This window comes from Humulus lupulus, chromosome 1 (assembly GCF_963169125.1).
Source record: "Humulus lupulus chromosome 1, drHumLupu1.1, whole genome shotgun sequence".
Classification (NCBI taxonomy): domain Eukaryota; kingdom Viridiplantae; phylum Streptophyta; class Magnoliopsida; order Rosales; family Cannabaceae; genus Humulus; species Humulus lupulus.
In genome coordinates this window covers 66949945-66972377 of record NC_084793.1, presented here as the reverse complement: position 1 = coordinate 66972377, position 22433 = coordinate 66949945, and positions in this window count along the sequence as shown.

Below are 22433 nucleotides of genomic sequence, written 5' to 3'. Positions count from 1 at the left end.
CGAAGTTTTTTTTGCTTCAGTGTCATCTCTAGTGGCACTCCCTGCAATAGACTCCATCACATCCTGGTGAGGCTCTAAAAGGTCGACCAGCCTCAAATTACTCTCTCTAACCAGCTCTTTGACGCTTTTTTCTATATTCGTCATGCTGGCCAGGGCTGCGGCTCTTATCTCCATTTCTGGAGTAGAGTCCAGTCGGTACCATGGACCTAAGTACAACGCAAGCCAACTAAGAACAAGGGAAAATGCAAAGGGACTAGATAAATTTTGAACAAAGATTAAAAAGTTTACCTCCTCGTATGAAGGCCATGTTGTCTGCGACCAAGTCGGTCGTAAGGAAGTACTCTTTGAAGTACTTTCCTATGCTGGACTTGTAGGTTATGTCACTCAGGATTTTGCGAGCGGATTCCTGGTGGTAGAAGTGGAAAAACCCCATATTGCTTTGATTGGGGTTGGATTTGAGATTGAACAAATAGTTGATCTCGTGAGGGATAGGCACAGGCCATTTTTTGTGGTTGTATAAGATATAGAGTGTTGAATGTACTCTATATCCATTGAGAGTTATTTGAAAAGGGATGACCTCGAAATAATTGGCCACTCCCCAGAAAAAGTCATGCAAGGGCAAGATTGTCCCCACTTCTATATGATACCTCGACTAGGCGTTGTAGGCACCTCCGGGCACGTTTGCCCTCTAGTCAGGTGTAGGTTTGTATAAAGTGATCCCAGGAAGCCCATACTTCTTGGGATACTTAGCCACCATCCTGGTCAATATGACGCTTGGAGGGGCGATGTACCAGGCTACCTCTGCTCGAGGGACATTGCGTGGACGAGCCTTGGGCTGGATGTTTAGTGGTGCAAAATTTAAGGGTTGAGGGTCGTTTGAGGGACCCTCGGTATTGGACACAGGCTAGCTGGTAGGTGAGTTTGTGGGTTTTTTTTTTTGTGAGCTATGTGTTTTACACGACCCATGTTCGGTTTTCTATGGAGGAGTGCGAGAAGGACTGGTCGTAAGGTTTGGATGTGATGCCGAAGGTTCTGGAAAAGATAAAGAAGGTTGTTCTTAATCCTCGAACAGCAAAGCAAGAAGATCGTTGTCTATTGGTCTCTCACCTCCTTAGGGATCATGCATGAATATCTAAGAAAAGCAAAGGGGAAGTGAGAATCTACAATCAATAGATAGAAAAAAAAAAGGAAATCAAGGATAACTCTGATCGTGTATAAAAGTTAAGCTTTTATACGACCAGCAGCATCCTGATAAAAACACAATAAACATACGAACAGGTTGGAAAAACATATCAAAGAAAAACTTTTCAACTCCAAAAACAGGCATGAAAAACCCAGTTTTTCCTAAATATCCAAAATTGAATTTTCACTTCAATTTTGGACCTGAAATCAGTGTAAATACATCTCAACGCTCCTTCTAAACATTTTCTTGTACATTATACTGCCTAAAATCCCTACTCTAGCCTAGTCATCCTACGTATTTTTTCCTAAACCCGATTACCCAAAAAAAATTAAAAAACAGTATAAACCCAGTCGTGAAAACGAAATACATGAAATCTACTGTAAAAGTAGGAGGAGATTCGAAACTTACTTCAAACATGGATTGTTGAAAGAAATATGAAGGTGGTGCTTGAAGTTGATTGAAGAGTGCCTCGAGTCGAACTGAAGTTGCTGGGTTTCTTGGAGGTTTTCTTGAGTGTTCTTGAGGAGAGAGAAGACACGGGTAAAAAATGAAAAGAAGTGAGGGGGCTTATATTTATATTTGTTCGGAGTATTTTGTAAAGTAATGATGAGAATCAATTTTCAATGCATAAGGAATCGTAATAACTGTCAAAATGTGTCTGTGGAACCGGAAAGGCAATGATGACTTACCTTTTCGAAAAAGTAAGTACTGACAAATGCGATGGGTTAGCTGGATTGCTGGTCGAGTAAGTTTATTAAATGTTGATCGCATTAAAATAAACTTGGGGGGCAAATGTTTACCCAAAATATTTGTGTGATGATGTGGCACAATTGGGGGGCACATGGATAACACATGACAGATTATTGCTGAAGACCTGGTCGACCAACGACCAGATTATCAAGAGGAAAATTAAGTTGCTCGATGGGCGCAAGGAATGTGCTAAACAACAAGAAAGAATATGTGCTGACATATTCGACTCGATCTGCTTGTAGGATCGAAGCCAAAATTCAAATATAGTTATGAGTTAGATATTTCTAGGATATTTGACTTTATTTATATGTAAATATTATTATTTCTGTTATTATTTAAACATGCTTGTAACACAAGTTAAGGACGACCCATAGGCCCACATGTTTATCCTTGAGCCTATAAATAGGACTAATGGGATTCATTTAAAAGGAGAGGCAATATTTTGTATTTAGAGAGAATCATTTGTAATCAAGAGAGAACTATAGTATTTTTATCCACTAAACTTGTACTCACCTCCAAGCTTGTGAAACTCGTGAACCCTAGTTCACTGATCGCATGTATTGGAGTTCTACATTAATAAGAACACGAAGTGGACGTAAGTCATTACCATTCTTTGGGGTCGAACCACTATAAATCTTGGTGTCATTTACCTTATTGAGTTCAATTCATCTTGTTTGTATCGTATTTAGTGACTCTATGTCGTTGACCGAATCGAGGGTCAACAGACTTCATCAAGCTTCCCATTAAGAAAAGTTGTCTTGGCGTCTATTTTCCAGAACTCATAGTCGAGAGCGGCTGCTATGGATAGGAGGATGCGAATGGACTTAAGTATGGCTACCAGACTAAAAGTTTCCTCTTAGTCCACACCTTCTCTTTGGGTATAACCCTTTGCCACTAATCGTGCTTTATAAGTTTTGATATTTCCATCAACACCCCATTTATTCTTGTAGATCCATGATGCGTGTCGTATGCCGTATCAAATTTAAATATATATATTATTCACTTACACCAGCTACTTTAGTATAGTGGTAAATAAGGGTCGAACCCACAAGGACTATGATCAAATTATTATTCAAAATAATACTAGACTGAAATTAAAAAAAAGAGTTTTAGTTTTAATAGCTGAAAACATAAAATGAAATAAATATCAACGATTGAATAACTAAGGATATAACGATAATAAAGAAATAGTCAATAATTACTCTCCACCTTCAACAATCAATCTATCAACAATGATGAATAATATTCCATATTCCCAATTAAACTATTAACCCCGCAAATCACACTTAAGCAGTCAATTATTCCAGTTTTCTTAATATCATTAATTAAAGCTAAGTGCTCTTAATTAACCTTTTTTACCCAGCAATAAACCCATTAAGCATGCAATCTATTTAACATAGTAAAAGTATTATACTTTGTGGAAACAGGTTAATCTAGGCAACAAATTCATTAAGCATGCAATTCATTTAACCTAGGTTCTATTTCTCATCACAATTAAAATACCTGTCACAATACCTTAATTGCAATTTTTCACTTTACTTAGAATCCTAAACTATTAGGTGAATAGAAATCCTAAGATGATAGTAGAACAATGCAAAACCTTAATTAGTGGCCATCTAAACAAGATTTTACAAGATCCATGACATTCAAATAGAAAAATAGAAGCAATTTAATATAAGGGAATAAAAGGAATAAAATTCATCAATGCATTCAAGATCTCATGTCTGGGGTTTTGAAATAACCCTTACCTATAAAGAAAACTACTCCATAATCATATTCATATTCATAAACATAAATATTCAATGAAAATAAAAGAGTTTTGAGAAAAAAGAAAAACTAGAGTGAAGAATATAGATGATGATGTTTTTTTCCTCCTCCTCTACTACTCTAGCCTCTAAAAAATCGCAATCCCAAAGTTATAATAAAATTTAACCCTAATCCATTTTATATCCCCCAAAAATTACATTTAAAAATTGAAATTTAAGAAAAAATTGATTGCCGGCCGTGGCCAGTGATTCTTGGTGGCCGCGGCCACTAGAAAAATGTATTTTCCAGAAAAATCGGGCTTCAGCTGCGGCCTGGGACATTGCTGGCCGTGGCCACTACGTTCTGTCCCCCAGGGCGCGGCCTGGAATAAGGCTGGCCGCGGCTGTAGCAAGTTTTCCCGTTTTTCGGTTTTCTTCTGCTGCAGTGACCGAAAGTATTTTAAGCATAACTTCATCGATATAACTCAGAATTGGATGATTCGAAAAGCTATAGAAAGCTAAGAAAAATATCTAAAACTTCTATTTATAGGTATATTTCCAAAAACAGTATTGGAAAGTTATCAAAATCAAGTGTGAAGTTTCAGACGTGTAATTCCGAGCTTAACCATTGCTTGTAAAACATCCCAAATTCATTCACTTTCACCTAAATGTCTTGAAAATCCTAAAAATACAAAATAAACTAATTAAACATATATGAATAAATAATCAAGTGCATAATAATAGAAGAATAATGAATTAAAAATAGACAAATTCGGTACTTATCAAATTCCCCCACACTTGACATTTACTCGTCCTCGAGCAAACAAAATAAAAACTAAAAACATAAGCAATGGTTTTTTCGAAAGTGTTATTTGTCTCAAAAATTGATCAAACAAATACGTCATAAGAAAAATATGAATATCACATTCCTTAGAATTTCAACTCAATACCCATTCACCACTTAAGCTTGATCTCTTTATGATTATACACAATCAAACTTAGCAAAACACAAACATTCAAATCAATTTATACATGCCATAATATGTTTTAAAGTCTCATCTATAATAATATTTTCTTGAAAAACATCCACTCCATAGATATTAACCAATTGTTCTCCACTAATGTAAACACACATAATCAAGAATCAAAAGGTCTTTAAAAGCTTGTAATGTAAAGCTAAGATTAAAGGTAGATGAAAAATGAATATTTAAGCTTAAATCACACCATAGCCTATATTTTTTTCTTTTCTATTCTCTAGATCTTCCCACAAATTTCCCATACAATTCAAGCAAATACATAATCTTTCTATTTTTATTTCTTTCCACATTGATCTTACTACTTCCCCCACACTTATACTTTTGCAATACTTTTTTTTCATATTTCTCAATGCAGATTTTTTTCTGTTTTTTTTTCTTTTTCAATTCAACGCATTGGAAGAAATAGTAGATCATATACTTTCACATTATAATCCAACAAACTAATACAACTTCACATTCTTACAATCCATAATCCAACCCACCAAATCAAATAATCATATAAAACTATGGTGTAATGGGTCACAAAAAGGATAAAAAATTTAATTTGCAAAGGTTCCGATATTGGCTTATAAAAGAATAAGATTAGTCATTATGGCTCAAAAATGGGAAACTAGGATATTTAATTTCATAGGTAAGCTTGAAAGGATCAAACGATCCAAATAACATGCCTTAATCATCTTCCTAATCATGTGTACTTAGGATTTCGCCTCAAACAATTAATCAATGGTTTCTAGAGTGGTCGAGACTATATATATATATATATATAGATGATAGCATGCATAAATATCTCCAAACAATAGTGAAAAAGTAAATCTAATTGAACACATTATGTTTAAAAATTAAAGATCAAGCTTAAGTAACAACTAGACAAGAGTTAAGCACACAATTCATGCAGAATTCATCAATTTCCTAAACATATTCTTATCTCAATCAGAAGTTTTATCATTGACAGACAACTTTCAACATAACCATGCTTATAACAAGCTAATTTTTTTTTTTTAAATGACACTATAAACAACACAAACACAAATAACAACTACAAAAATGACAAATAAAAATTAAACAGACAGTTTTCCCTTCCCCCACACTTAATTTATGCATTGTCCTCAAGGCATATACTAAATAAAAAATCAATGCAAACTAAAAAGATATAGGTAAGAAAAAATCCCGCAAGTTTTCTTTGTTTAATGTCGTTCGCTCGACTGAATGATGTGGTCATGATTGTCAAGGTGGGTCATTTAACAAAACCTTCTTCTTTTTGTACTTCTCAATAGAATTCAACATATCAAACTGTATAACTTCACCATTAAATTTCATTGTAAGTGCCCATACTTTGACATCCAAATTTGTACTTCTAATAAGTAGGAATGGCCTACCAAATTGAACCTGTACCAAAACATCTTCAACTACCCTTAGGGGATAAGCATTAGTGTGATCAGCTAATCGAATAATAACACTAGTTCCTTTTAACAACCCTAGATTTAAAGAAGCAAAAATAGAATAAGACATTAAATCAATAGGTGCTCCTAAATCTATCATACAAAAACATCCCAAGGTCTTGACACTTGGGTAGCAACTTCCTTTGGAGAATAACAAAAACATTCTCCCCCACACTTATCTTTTTATCACCTTTCAACTTCCTTTTATTTGTGGACAACTCCTTAGGAAGCTTAGCATATGGTGGTACTTTCTTAATGGTTGTATGGAGCGAAATATTGATTTTAAGGATCACCTTATTTTCCTCCTCATTCTTAAATTTTGTCATTCTACTTGGAAAAGGAGGAATAGGGACATAAGATCTGACAGTTGGTTTGTGTAGCATGTTCTGTGATGATGGACCAACTGATGTGAAAGTTTCGATCTCCGGTGGAGAAGATGCTTCTGGGGTTGAATTGTTGACTTCTTTAGTTGGAATTAGATCAAATGTTATGTCTGGATAAGGTGGCATGTCAAGTTGTGGACCACTTTGAAGAGTTAGGGTACCATCATTCTCTATTGGATTATTCTCTAATTCTGTGGGTAATTCTCCAATATTCTCAACCTCAAGATTATTCAATGATGTAATAATTTGTCCCATAGTACTCTCCAAATTCTTGAGGGGTGCTTCTGTACTCTGAAGAATAACTTGGGTCTGCATAGTTGAAGCCACCAAGGTTTTTAGCATATCTGGAATTGATGGTTCCTGATCTTGTGACATTCCTGTAGGAGGTTGTTGAGGAAAAGGCCCGTAAGCATGCTCTGACATTTGTTGAAGTTGGAGAGTACTGACTTTCAACGCATTGATGAGATCTCCAATTGATGGATCTGAATATTGTGGGGTGAGCTCATTATATTCTGGTTGAGAGTAGTAATTTGGCTCAACATATTGATTTCCACCACAGAATGTATTAGGATATTCCTCCCATTGTGAATTGTAATTGTTAGAATAAGGGTCATATTTATTAATTTGAGGATCATAACAGTGTTGATAGTACATTACCATGTCTCAAATCAAGTTTTATGCAAGCCCTGAAAACATCAACCACAACTAATAGATCAAGTTAGTAAAAAGAGAAGAAAAAAAATGAATAACAAATTAAATAAAATAGTCTCCGGCAACAGCGCCAAAAATTTGATGCGTGTCGTATGCTGTATCAAATTTAAATATATATATTATTCACTTACACCAGCTACTTCAATATAGCGGTAAATAAGGGTCGAACCCACGAGGACTATGATCAAATTATTATTCAAAATAATACTAGACTGAAATTAAAAAAAGGGTTTTAGTTTTAATAGCTTAAAACATAAAATGAAATAAATATCAACGATTGAATAACTAAGGATATAACGATATTAAATAAATAGTCAAGAATTACTCTCCACCTTCAACAATCACTCTATCAACAATGATGAATAATATTCCCTATTCCCAATTAAACTATTAACCCCACAGATAACACTTAAGCAATCAATTATCCCAGTTTCCCTAATATAATTAATTAAAGCTAAGCGCTCTTAATTAACCCTTTTTACCCAGCAATAAACCCATTAAGCATGCAATCTATTTAACCTAGTAAAAGCATTACACTTTGTGGAAGCAGGTTAATCTACGCAACAAATTCATTAAGCATGCAATTCATTTAACCTAGGTTCTATTTCTCATCACAATTAAAATACCTGTTGACGGTGAGAACTCGTCAACGAAGTTAAGTTGGAAAAATTATCAAACAGAAATCGCTAATTGGAAAGCTATGAAAACTTGAACAATGACTCAAGAACAATGGAATAACAACAATGGAGAATTCAGTATCTCATTCACACTAATGTCTCTGCTACAGTAAAATTTCCAACCCCCTTTCAGGTGGTTTTAGAGTTCATTTTATAGTAGGCTCTAATGGCCTTAGGTACATAGTGGTCCAGGGGACCAAGTGGTACATACGTACTGTGTCAGGGGAGTGGCTCCAGAGGCTGTGGTCGTACACCCCGTACAGGAGCAGGTGTCAGGAGGATGTCTCCACTACTTGTCTGTATCCATGTCTGATGCGTGGTGGCAGGCGTAGTGGCGCAGGAGGTAGTGGTGTCGGCTCTGACCTATGGTCGTAGACGTACGGACCATAACTCCTATCCTTGCATACCCACTCCTGGCATTCCCACTACTTGTCTGGTAGGGGTACTATATCCGTACTCTGACTTCTTTAGGTTTGTAGGCACATTCCATATTCATGCATGTACCTTGCCCCTTGTGAGTATTCTCACCTCCAAGGCCATGGGCACGGGACCGTGGGCGAGGCCGTGGGAGAGGCCATGGGCGAGGCCATGGGCACGGGACCGTGGGCGAGGCCGTGGGAGAGGCCATGGGCACGGGACCGTGGGCGAGGCCGTGGGAGAGGCCATGGGCGAGGCCATGGGCGAGGCAATGGGCGAGGCCATGGGCGAGGCCATGGGCGAAGCCATGGACGAGGCCATGGGCGAGGCAATGGGCGAGGCCATGGGCGAGGCCATGGGCGAGGCCATGGGCGAAACCATGGACGCATCTTGCGAGGCCACTTGGGAGGTGTGGCCTAGGCATCTCGCGAGGCCCTTTGGGAGGTGTGGCCTAGGCGTCTCGCGAGGCCACTTGGGTGGCGTGGCCTAGGCATCTCGCGAGGCCACTTGGGAGGCGCGGCCTAGGCATCTCGCGAGGCCACTTGGGTGGCGTGGCCTAGGCATCTCGCGAGGCCACTTGGGAGGCGCGGCCTAGGCATCTCGCGAGGCCACTTGGGTGGCGTGGCCTAGGCATCTCGCGAGGCCACTTGGGAGGTGTGGCCTAGGCAGCTCGCGAGGCCCTTTGGGTGGCGTGGCCTAGGCGTCTCGCGAGGCCACTTGGGTGGCGCGGCCTAGGTGTCTCGCGAGGCCACTTGGGTGGCGTGACCTAGGCATCTCGCGAGGCCACTTGGGAGGTGTGGCCTAGGCATCTCGCGAGGCCACTTGGGAGGTGTGGCCTAGGCATCTCGCGAGGCCCTTTGGGTGGCGCGGCCTAGGCGTCTCGCGAGGCCACTTGGGTGGCGCGGCCTAGGCATCTCGCGAGGCCACTTGGGTGGCGTGGCCTAGGCATCTCGCGTGGCCCTTTGGGTGGCGTGGCCTAGGCATCTCGCGAGGCCACTTTGGTGGCGGGGGCTGGCGAGGCCAAGCGAGGCCATGTCGCCTCGTGCCTAAGCATCCGAGCGAGGCCGTGCGAGGCCATGACATCTTAGCACCCACACCTTGCAAACCGCGTGTTTTCCCTTGATGAGATTTTGAGCATCAACAATACCTGTCACAATACCTTAATTGCAATTTTTCACTTTACTTAGAATCCTAAACTATTAGGTGAATAGAAATCCTAAGATGATAGTAGAACAATGCAAAACCTTAATTAGTTGCCATCTAAACAACATTTTACAAGATCCGTGACATTCAAATAGAAAAATAGAAGCAATTTAATATAAGGGAATAAAATGAATAAAATTCATCAATGCATTCAAGATCTCCTGTCTAGGGTTTTGAAATAACCCTTAACTATAAAGAAACTTACTCCATAATCATATTCATATTCATAAACATAAATATTCAATGAAAATAAAAGAGTTTTGAGAAGAAAGAAAAACTAGATTGAAGAATATAGATGATGATGTTTTTTTCCTCCTCCTCTGCTACTCTAGCCTCTAAAAAATCACAATCCCAAAGTTATAATAAAAGTTAACCCTAATCCCTTTTATATCCCCCAAAAATTACATTTAAAATTTGAAATTTAAGAAAAAATCGATTGCCGACCGCAGCCAATGATTCTTAGTGGCCGCGGCCACTAGAAAAATGTATTTTCCAGAAAATCAGGCTCCGGCCGCAGCCTGGGACATTGTTGGCCACAGCCACTACGTTCTGTCCCCCGGGCCACGGCCTGGAATAAGGTTGGCCGTGGCCGTAGTATGTTTTCCCGTTTTTCGGTTTTCTTCTGCTGCAGTGACCGAAAGTATTTTAAGCATAACTTCCTCAATATAACTCTAAATTGGACGATTCGAAAATCTATAGAAAGATAAGAAAAATATCGAAAACATCTATTTCTAGGTATATTTCCAAAACAGTATTGAAAAGTTATCAAAATCAAGTGTGAAGTTTCAGACTTGTAATTCCGAGCTTAACCATTGCTTGTAAAACATCCCAAATTCATTCACTTTCACCCAAATATCTTGAAAATCCTAAAAACACAAAATAAACTAATTAAACATATATAAATAAATAATCAAGTGCATAATAATAGAATAATAGTGAATTAAAAATAGAAAAATTCGGTACTTATCAATCCACTTGCACCCAATGACCCTAAAGTCACTAGGTGCTTCCACAAGATCCCAGATGGAATTTGAGTACCTGGACTCCATTTCCTATTTCATGGCTTTGAGCCATAGTTCCTTTTCAGGGCTAGTCATTGCCTGTTTGAAAGATAGTGGATCATCCTCACCAGTGTCACCAACAACCATATTGGTTTCACCATCCAAACCATAGCGAACTAGGTTCCTAGAAACCCTCCCACTACGATGAGGCTTCATGACTGTTTGCTCAGGAACAGTGGTACTTTCTTCATTTAAATCGACTTGCGTCGGTTGGACATGAAGAATGGGAATTTCATCATCAACTTGCATTAATGATGACGGAACATTGATTGGAGTCAATTCTTTAACCATCTTCTCTAAAACTACTTTGCTTGATTGTTTGAAATTTTGGACATAGTCATTTTCCAAAAAAGTAGCATTCGTAGAAGTAAACACTTTCTTTTCTGAATGACTATAGAAAAGTCAACCTCGAGTTCCTTTAGGATAGCCAACAAACATGCAAACTTCAGTTCGGGATTCTAGCTTTCCTTCTTTTTTTCTCGGGACGTGGGCAGGACACCCCCAGATTTTATAATGGCGTAAAATAGATTCACGACCATTCCAGCATTCTAATTATGTTTTTGTTGGGAATAAATTTTACAGGATCATAAATATTTTCATATATGTTTCATATATTAAACAAATTAACATATAAAACAACATAGAAGCATGTTTCTAATGAATTTTATTAAGTAAATCAGATAATAGAGTTTAAGAATCTTACTTTTACGCAGCGGATATTGAGACTCCTTCCTTCACTCTCTCTAACCCTTGTTCCTTTCTGTCGTAGAGTAATGCCAAGAGAGTGATGAATCTTCAAACTACACAGCCTTCTACAATTTCCTTTGATCACCTAGACTAGAGTGGGCAATTCTCAACACATGAGATGAGAAAATTAGAGAGAAGAAGAGAAAGGATATGAGTCCTTACAATAGGTATCTTGAGTCTATGTTTTTGCTTTTTTCACTTCAAAACTTTCAGATTACAAAACCCTAGACTTAAGTACCTATTTATAGCAACACTTTAGTGTTACTTCAATTTAATTAAATAATTAAAATAAAACCCTTATTAATTAATTAAATAAATATTATATATATTATATACACTGATTTCGTATATTAGGAAACCTTTGAAGTTTTATTATTACTTTATATATAATTATAAATATATTTAAATAATAATTAATTAATTAAATCATTTATTCAAATACACTTATTATAATTTGAATATTGATTTAATACTATTTATCAATTTGACACCAATTTTTCTTAATTAATAAATTTGCTCAAATTTCTCTTTTCTTCTCTAAATACCACATCTTAGTAAAACTGTCCAAAATTGACACAAAACTATTTTGACAATCCTAATTGATAATTAAATCAATTAATCAAGACTATCTAGATGATTTAATCAAAGGCATTGTGGGGACCATGTACCCATGAATTCAAGCTTTAATAAGTTACTGTAAAATTATTATCGAATAATTTCACTATCTTATTAATTCATCGTGACGCCACTAAAGACTTGAAATTGCACTCTTGAACTCATAGAACACTTTACACTTAAAGTAAATAAGTTATCCATTGTTACAACTATAATTTGGCATTCAATCCTCTATAGATGATCTACCACACCATTTTACCCCTCATTGTCTTTTATCCTTAAATATCACTAAGTTCCTTGTAAAATTTTCGTGATCTTTAATCACAGAAATGAGTACTCAATCATTTAACTTGTTGAACCAAGCTATAAGGTGATCATCATTTCACTTATTGCTAGAAGCTATAGATGTCCATATCTATGATTAACACTCCCACTCAATAATACTACCAAGTGTTGGGATTTGTGCCCTTAAAGCGTATTTCTATATGAACAATTACTGTTAATTAAATAAATTTAATATTTTGCACTCATATTTGTATTTAATTATACATGCCATTTATCATGAAGTTCTAATATTATTGATGTGGTCTTGAATTAAGTGTATGTATAATGACATATATACAAGAAGATTTAATCCAAGATAATAATATAAAAATTGTATGTAATCGCTAAATAAAGTGGGAGCTTTATTTAATAAAGATTATAAGTATGATCTATCTTCTGTTTAAGACAGAACAGTTTATCCAGACTGTTAAGTGTAGCGACACAAAGAGATAGATGTATAGTATACATATAGATTGTATTAAACTGAGACACGATGAAAGAAATAACTTCTGATAATCTTCGTTAACATATAGAAGTTCAACATTCATCAATTGATGGTCATTTGAGACTTGACCTCAATCCTGAAGTTAGTAATGAACTCCTATTTGAGCTTTTTTTTACTTTTAACTTATCGGGTAAGGTTCAATATTCCTAAGATCGAATTCCTGATATCTTGGAGTCATAGAAATACAAGTGACTGGGAACATACTTCACATATATGGAATTTGCTCCTTACTTAAATGAAAGCATATTAGTTGTTCCTTTTAGTGTTGATTCAGGACTTGAACATAGAGTGCTCAATTTCTGTTAGGAAACAGAGATTTCATTCTATAATTAAATTTATAGAATAATGTTCATTAGTGGATCAATGGAACTAATTGATAAATACATAATTAGATAGGCTAACGGACATTAAGACCTAGCTTTAATTATGAACAACTAGCAGAGGGTCATAACTCATGCAATGACTAAATCAATGGACAACTTTATAGTTGTAACTTCTAATAATATAAGACTGTAGTTTTGAGAGTTCAACTATGAATTTCTAATGGAATAATTCGTAGTTAATAAATTAATTAATAGAACTAAGAGTTAGTGAAATTAATTAAATTATTGGAGCTTAGAACTACGAGTCCATAATGTCCTCGTACTAGCTCGATAAAACAAAGGAAGGATTTTGGTATTAAAATAAAATAATTAAAAATAATAAATTATTATTTTTAATCTCACAAAATAACATTATTTGTGAAATAATATTCAAGATATTATTTATGAAATAATATTTAATGGAAAATAAAATTATATAGATAATTTTGTAAATTTATTTTTTATTGAAAATTAATTTAATCATATTTAATTGTGTGGTATAATTGTATACTACATAAAATAATATGATAAAGGCCCAGCAAATAGCATTTTATAGAGATAAAATACCACAGGGCCCAAAGCCCTGTAGTTGGCGCCAACCACAGTCCAAATGGATTGTGGCCCACGCAAAGGCCCAATAAGATTATGGCTAGGTCTTATTTCTATTGTTATATTAAGAGAATATAACATCAAGAAAAGGAGAAGAGACTTCAGATGCATTTAACGTTATTTGTCAAAGAGAGAAAAATAGAGAACTTTGTTTTCTCTTAATTGTGAGAAGAACACTCTCTCATGTGTTGAGATTCAAAAGTGTGTTCTTGTGTATCCTACCAAATAGCATAGACATCCACCTGTCTCCTTCTCTTTGTGTGAGCCATAGTATGGAAGATGGTGGGTTAATAGGCTAAGATGTTATTTGATCTACACATGTTCTACATATACAAAAGGTATTTGTAAGTTTCTATTTTATTTAGATTCATGCGCATGAGAAAGATCTCATTCTAGTTATGGTTCGTAGAATGATTCGTTCTTATGTTTTAATAATTGTTATTATTGCATTGAAAATATTATCACATGCTTCCGCTGCACTCTCAATCATATTATAAAAAACCAACAATTGGTACCAGAGCCATGATTGAGAACATGTGTCATGAATCTGATCTGTGTTTATTTCGATTGTATGAACACGTAAAATACATGTTTTATGAGTGGGCTTAAGGGCTGTTCTTATTTATTATATATTTTGAATATGTTTTATGGAAGTGATGAATGAGATTGATCGTTAACTATATAGTTCTCTTTGTTTTTTTTATATTATTTCCGAATTAGATTCGATGTACAGTTATATTGTTTTGTTGGGTATAGATTATTTGTAATTCTTTAAATTTATAGATTTTATAATTTGAATTCTTTTTTTGAGATGTGATTCAATAAGATTGAATACTAAAATCACCAAAAATTGCATTGAAATTATTGTAATTGTTTATAATAATAATAATAATAACTGATCAATGTGTCGTTCGTGAGTGTTGTAAAAGCAATCAAGCACCATTAGGTGCATAAAGTGGTGAATATTAATTTAGAATTGGTGGATTGATCAAAAAGCTACTTGATAAATGAATATGAATGTTCAATATTGCCGTAGGAACAAGGTAATTGATCGATTTAGAATTGATCAATGAATTGATCAAAAAGCTTCAATATTAATTGTTGCCGTGATGCAATATTGAAGGAGATCTTTTTCGTTTTATAAATAATGTAATAGATAAATGGTAGAACTAGTCCAAGTACTAGTGGCTCGATCAACATGAGTTATAGTGGAGGCCTAGTTTAATTAGCATTAAATCATATAATTAACATAGATTTGTCAAATTTAGAAAATATGAAGTTTGAGTTAAATGTATTGAAATTGTAATACATAAATCTGAATACCGCCCTATAAATATAGGATTGCAAGGAATAATGTAAGACAAATTTTTTAATGCCAAAATGCTGCTAATATTATCACTTATAAATAAAACTCACCAATGGATGTAATGCAATTTTTTAGGATCGAACCTCTGTAGATTTGGTTACATTCTTCCTCTTTAATTCATATATAGTTCACTCATAATTTAGAATTTGGCGGATTTTCAAATCAACAAATAAGACAATAATGTCCCCACATGAAATACTTAAACTATTTTTATATTTTGTATCTGTTAACGTCGTTTTTCGTCAACTTAAATTTAAAAAATACTAAACAATATTTTAGACATAATAAAATAACATAAGAACTTTTACATGGTTCAGCAGTTAAAATCTGTCTAGTCCACGAGTCAATATTATTGATCTTGATACTCCCTCAAAGCTTTCTCAGAGCAATTCGACAGAGTATTCTTAGTACAATTTTGTGCGTGAATACAAATGAAATTACCAGGCTATTTATAGGTCTGGTTAGGAGAATATCTTCCCCTGATTCAGGGAAGTTACAACAAATTATTTAGATATGAAATAAATGTAAATAAATACATTAAATACATAATATCCCATGATAATTGGGAGTTAATATCAAATAACAACAAATCCCTAAGGAATAATGATTTCCTAACAACTATTGTGTGCAAAATGTGTTGCTGATATCGAATGCAAGGTTAACACGCTTTCGAGATCGACATAATTTCGAGCTTCTTATTCCAATCAGCCTCCTCCTCAGCTTAGTGGTTTCATTGAACTCAGTCTTTGGAGACCAATGCCCTCGAGCTTGCAACTAAGGCTCGAATAATACTCATATGCTTCGGAGAAAATTCTTTAACTTGTGCTTGATCGCCAACAAAAACAGGTCAAGAATCATGCATATTTATACAAGTGTTCAGCCAATGCTTGTTATTTTCGAGCTTACGCTTTACGAGCCTACATGTTGAGGCTCATTTACCCATCCTCGAAATTTGGGTGTAACATTTTGCCCCCTCAAAAGTGTTGGTTTGAATCCTCTGAGAATGAAACTTTTGAACTTCACTTTTGAAAAATGTACCCACCTACCTCACTCGAGTGCAGACACGTGTCATTGGGGGATTGCATACCGAGAGTACTCGAGTACCTCCCTATTCTGCACACGTCCTTTCATATGACTCTTTTTGCCGCCAATTTTTTAAAATTAAACACGGTCCATCAGATCATCCTTCAACTCAAACCAAGGGTCCAGATTCACTTTACCCTTGCCATTCTCTTTGGTGTATTTATACGTCTTCTCTTCTCCATTCTCCTTCACTTTCGCATTTTAGCTTTCAGAAAATTACACACCGGAGAAAACCAGAACCAAAGTTTTTCTTTTTCTTTGCATGTTCTCAAAACCCAAAAAGCAAAGTAATCTTTCATCCTTCGGTTCAGTGGGATCGTTTCTATTGCCTCTTCTACAATCAATGATATCCTCTTTTCTGCAAACAAATATGTGTAAGCTTCCTGATCTCTCCTTGTTGTATATGCATTTTTTTCTTTTTTACGTGTTTCTTCTAACCGTAAAGATGTCTTTTCAGGTTTTTACCAGATTTTTAAGGCTTCATTCTTGCATTAGGCAAGTTTTTTAATTTGAATAGATTTGGTATGATTAGGATCACGGTTTAGACCAAAAAATTTCTGGTAGAAACATGTAAAAAATAGAGTTTTCAGGTAATGGGGTATTTTGGTCATAGGTTTTGTGTAGCTTAAGAAATAGGGTTTTGGATTAGGGTTTTAACGCACATATCCCAAGAATATTTCATTTTCGGGTAATTGCCAACTTTTTCCCTAGAAATCCAGGATTCTCTTTTTTAAACTGATAATAACTGCCCCACTCTTGCGTGGGTGCACTCTCGATTCCCAAACTTTACAATAGTTCAGGATAGACATCCAAGTCAATCTCGCCCTTTCTAGCCTTCAGGCTCGATTAGGATGATCTCGTTATCTCGAGCTTTCAAGCTTGAGTTATTAAGATTTTAACCCCTTCCTCCTTTTTTTTATATAATGGGCCCTCACCTTTTTCTTCATTACTAGATGTCGTAGTATTCTGAGAATCGGTGGGGCCCAAGCTTGCCATCCCTTACCACCCATCAACTCCCGGTCCTAAATCCCCTTTCACCCGAAATCAGCGACTAATCTGTAAGCACAAAGAACGATGCGAGCAAGAGGATATACAAGACCACTTTTGACGTTAGATTGACGAGGTCGGAGATAGAAAAAGGAAGAGACTCCAAGTTGCAGCCTATCCAACCCAGATCCCAAGATCTGACCTATTCCATGAGACCCCAAATTCAAAGTTACCATAGCTTTTTCACCAGGTGAGCTCGTATTCAGCCTTATGGAGGGTCCATCTAACCAGCCACCCAAAGCTCCTGAATCCCTTTCCATCACGGTCTCAGAGAGTTCTTTCTTCGAGGTCGAACACTACTATAGTTCCATTTCCTCAACTCGAAAAATTTCCGAGATCCTCTCCTGTCATGGGTTGAAGCTCTCTGGCAAGTTAGTCTGGCGCCCTGCCAGCTCCGACGAAAGGAGCTGCTCTACTCCTGGCGATGAAGATCCTGGTCGAAAGGCCAAGCTCGCAGCCTAGAGCCGAGAGCATTTACGAGCTAGGGCTTTATTTCCCTTGAAGGATTATTTCTGGAGCTTTCTAGACTACGCAGGCATAGCTCCATTCCAACTTCAGATGAACTCATACAGGGTTATGTCCGCGTTAAAGCTGTTGTACAAGGAGATGAAATGGGAGGAGCCTATGGCATAGGAGATCTTGTACCTCTTTTGCCTAAAAAGCAACCCCTCCCGAGCTCATGGTGGGGATGGGTTCTATTATTTGTCAAACTACACCAAGGAGAAGCGATTGTTTAAGGATATCCCAAACCATGATATATGTTTATGATATAGTTTATGTGTATGTTTTATGTTATTAGTAGATTTTCCTTGCTTGGCATTAGGCTCATTCCTTTATTTTTATGTATGCAGGAAAATAGTTATGGCGGCGGAAGGATTCTTGGTAGCTTGGGGTTGTGTATTGAGGAAGAATGGATTCGGTGGACTGCGTGAACGATTCTAGGATGACGTTATTTTCAGTCTTTTTAATTATGTTTCTATGTATTTTCCGCACTTGGTTTTGTAAACAATTTTAATTAAGTTAAAGTTATGTTTTTATTTTTCAAACAATGGGATCCCATACCCCGAATTTATGAATTTCAACATTTACCTTAGAGTTTTTAATAAAGTTATGAATGTTTCGTATGTATGTTTTCCTTAAGAATAGTATCTATGTATAGTAGTTTTAATGGTCCAAAGTCTTAGATTTAGTGGGTCATTACATTGATTCCCCATACCATGAATGGCCATGGGGAGCTCATCATGGTAAGCTCGGTGGGTGGGGCTAATGGTATTGAAGTGAACCATTGACACTTATCACAACGCTTAATGTACTCGAACGAGTCTGCCTTGACTGTAGGCCAGAAATACCCTTCCCTAATCACCTTTTTTGATAGACTATGCCCATAGTGTGGTCTCTGCAAAATCCTTCATGGATTTCTTCTAAAATCTTCTTTGCCTCGGGGGGAGTTACACACCTGAGTAGTGGCATGGATTATCCCCTTCTGTAAAACGTTCCTTCCAAGATGGTATATCTTGGAATTTGTACATAAGTTTTCTAAATTCATTCCGATCTGTTGGGAGACTTCTGGTTTTGAGGTAGTCAACTATCGGGTTCATTCAGGTGGGTTGCGATTCAATCATGTTGACATCTTCTTCCTGAGGCTCAGCTATGCTCGGGGCTAGTAGGAACTCGACTGGAACCACGTTGAGTGTGTCAGCCTCCTTGGTCATGGTGAGCCTAGACAATGCGTCCACATTTGAATTTTGCTCCTGTGGAACTTGTTCTATAGCGTAGAACTCAAATTCCCCAAATGTTGGCTTAACTTTCTCTAGATAGGCTGCCATTTTTATGCCACGAGCCTGATATTCACCTAGACCTAGTTAACGACCAACTGGGAGCCACTAGAGCAGTGGATGGCCTTTGCCTTGAGCTCGGAGGCTATTCGGAGTCCTGCCAATAGCGCTTCATACTTAGCCTCGTTATTCGATGCTTCAAAGCCAAACTATAGCGCTGAATGAAAGCGATTTCCCATCGGGGTGATCAAAATGATTCCTTCCCCGAACGCATTTTCATTGGAAGCTCCATCGACATAAAGTCTCCACAGCTCGCGGGGTGGGGTTATGACTATTAGGAGTGTGTCCTAAAAACATGTAAAGACATTTGTTTTTTCTGTGAATAAATAAATACGATGGTTTATTATTATTGTCATATTTAGATTGTTAAATTATTGTTTGAATAATTTTGTAAATATCAGAAAAATTCCATATTCATTATTGAGGATGTGATCTTGTATTAGTACGAGAGAGTTAAGATCACATGAATGAATAAAAATAGTCAACAACAACAAATTAAAGTTATGGAATTCTTTAATTGGAGTTGTAAGTACGGTTTACTGAGTATCATAATGATACAAATAATCTAGATTCGGATTATTGATGTGGAAAGACATCTCGGTAAAGGTGCTTTATATAATATGATTATATATGACATGGACCGATATGAATTAGAGTCTTTATCCAAAAACCATTTAAAAATAAAGACTTGTAATTCATATCATAACTGATGATCATTTATAGATCAACCTAAATCATGAGTGTTCATGAACTCCTGTTCATGTTTATTAAATCTTTTGATTCATTCGTTAAGGTCTCTTCAAAGAATGAGGCTAATGACTTTTGTTTTGGAGATCATGGATGGCTGGGAACATGTATCAACAATACGGAATCTAATCTTTCCTAACGGATCGTATATTAGTTCCCTTAAGGGTTAATTCTGGAACTGAATGATTTTGAGCTCAAATCTATAATTAGATTATAGATTAATTATTCACTAGTGAATTGATGGTACTTAAGGAATAAGAAGTAAATTAGAAAGGTTAAATGGTAATTCTTCCATTCTAATTTATGAACTAATTAATTAGAGGGTTGAACTATTGTAAGATGGTTATATCAATGGACGACTTAAGAAAAAGATTTCTGTAAAAGTATATCTATAACATAAAGAGTGCAATTCTGAATTTATAGTGGAGTAATATGAGAATTAATAAATTAGCTATTATAATTAAAGAGTTTAATTATTTAGTTTCAATTTATTGGAGCTTAATGTTATAGGTCCATGGTCCCCAAAATGGCTCAAACAATCACTATCAAAGGCAAATACAAAAAATGGGCAAAAAGGACTTATGTGATAAGTAAAATATTTTTCTATGTATCAAACATAATTATTGTTTAATTATGTGTAATTAATTAATTAAGAATTAATTAAATATTTGATTTAACAAAAATATAATTAATTTTGAATTAATTTATTTTTGGGATTTTTGGTATTTAAATAATAATAAAAATTGGGAAAAATCACATGCCATCACAGGCATGTGCTACACGCATAAGAGATGTACTCAGTCTCTTGATTCCACAATTTTAGTTATTTAAATATTAAATAAATAATGAGATATTTTAATATGATTAAAATATTATTATTTAAACAAAAATCTGATAACTGATCAGTTATTTTGAATTTGTTTAAAATAACAAATAATTTAATATATTGGATATTATTAAATATTGGATATCAGTTTTTCACAGAACGTAACTTTTCAGGGATAGAAAAAAATCTAGGAATCTCTCTCAGAGAAAGATAACAATGACAAAAACTAAAGTCATTGTTCTTCACAAAACCTAGGTCCAAAACTTTATCAGATCTCATGTGTTGAGAACATCTGATAAATAGTTATTGCCTATTATTTGTATAGCGAGCCCACACTCGTTCCTTGTGTGCCTGAGAACATTTTGAAAGATCTTGGTGTGAGATCTCGAGGAATTTAGCCATACGAAAAGATAGCAGCAAGGAAGGACCTGAGGTAATTTTTCTGTTCATGTCCTTGATTCAATATATATATGCATGTGAAGAAGTAGATCTAGAAATCTTATGGGATTAATCTAACAATTTGATTGTTGTTCCGCTGCGCATAATCTCTGATTTGATCAATAAAAACCATCAATGACTTCCTCGTTGGAGATCCCCGTACATTCAACAATGAAGTCTGCCAAAGCCTGCCCTTTGATTGTCGTTCTAGGATGATAGGTGATCTCGAATTGTCCAAGTTCAATGACCCATTTTAACAATCTCCCGGATGCTTCAGGCTTGGACAATATTTGCCTTAACGGCTGATCAATTAATACATGTATATGATGTGCTTGGAAATATGGTCATAGCTTTTGAGATGCGTGATTTAGGCACAAAGCCAGTTTTTCCATCAATGGGTATCTCGATTCTGCCTCCAGCAATCTTTTGCTAACATAGTAAATGGGTTTTCGCACTTTCTTATCCTCCCGAACAAGTACTGCACTAATGGCATGCTCGGTTGTACCGAGGTATAAGTACAAAACTTCTCCTGTGATTGGTTTAGACAAGATTGGTAGCTCGACGAGATATTTCTTAAGGTTCTGAAATGCGAGTTCACACTCATCTGACCATTCAAATTTCTCTCCCCCCCCCCCCCCCCTCAAAAGATTAAAGAATGGAAGGCACCGATCTGTAGATTTCGAGATGAACCTACTTAAGGTTGCCATTCATTAAATTAGGATCTGGACATCTTTATGTTTTCGATGTGAGGGCATGTCAATTAATGCCTTAATCTTGTTGGGATTAGCCTCTATACCCCGAGCATTCACTATGAATCCGAGAAACTTTCCTGAGGACACTCCGAATGAGCATTTCTGTGGGTTAAGTCTCATATTGTATTTTCGGAGCACAGCTAAGCATTCAGTGAGATCGTCTACATGGTTACTATTATGTTTGGACTTGACTAGCATATCGTCCACATAAACTTCCATGTTATTCCCTATTTGCTCAGCAAACATCCTATTCACAAGTCTTTGATATGTGGCTCCTACGTTCTTGAGCTCGAAAGGCATTACATTGTAGCAATACAAACCTTTATCGGTCATGAAGCTCGTATGTTTCTGGTCTGGTGCGTGAATGGCTATCTGGTTATATCCAGAGTAGGAATCCATGAAAGACATGATGTCATGACCCGCAGTGGCATCTACGAGCTGATCGATTCGAGGCAAGGGAAAGCAATCCTTGTAACATCCCTTGTTAAGATACGAATAATCAATGCAAGTTCGTAACTTGCCATTTGGGCTTTGGAACCAGTACATGATTGGCTATCCAATCAGGGTAGAA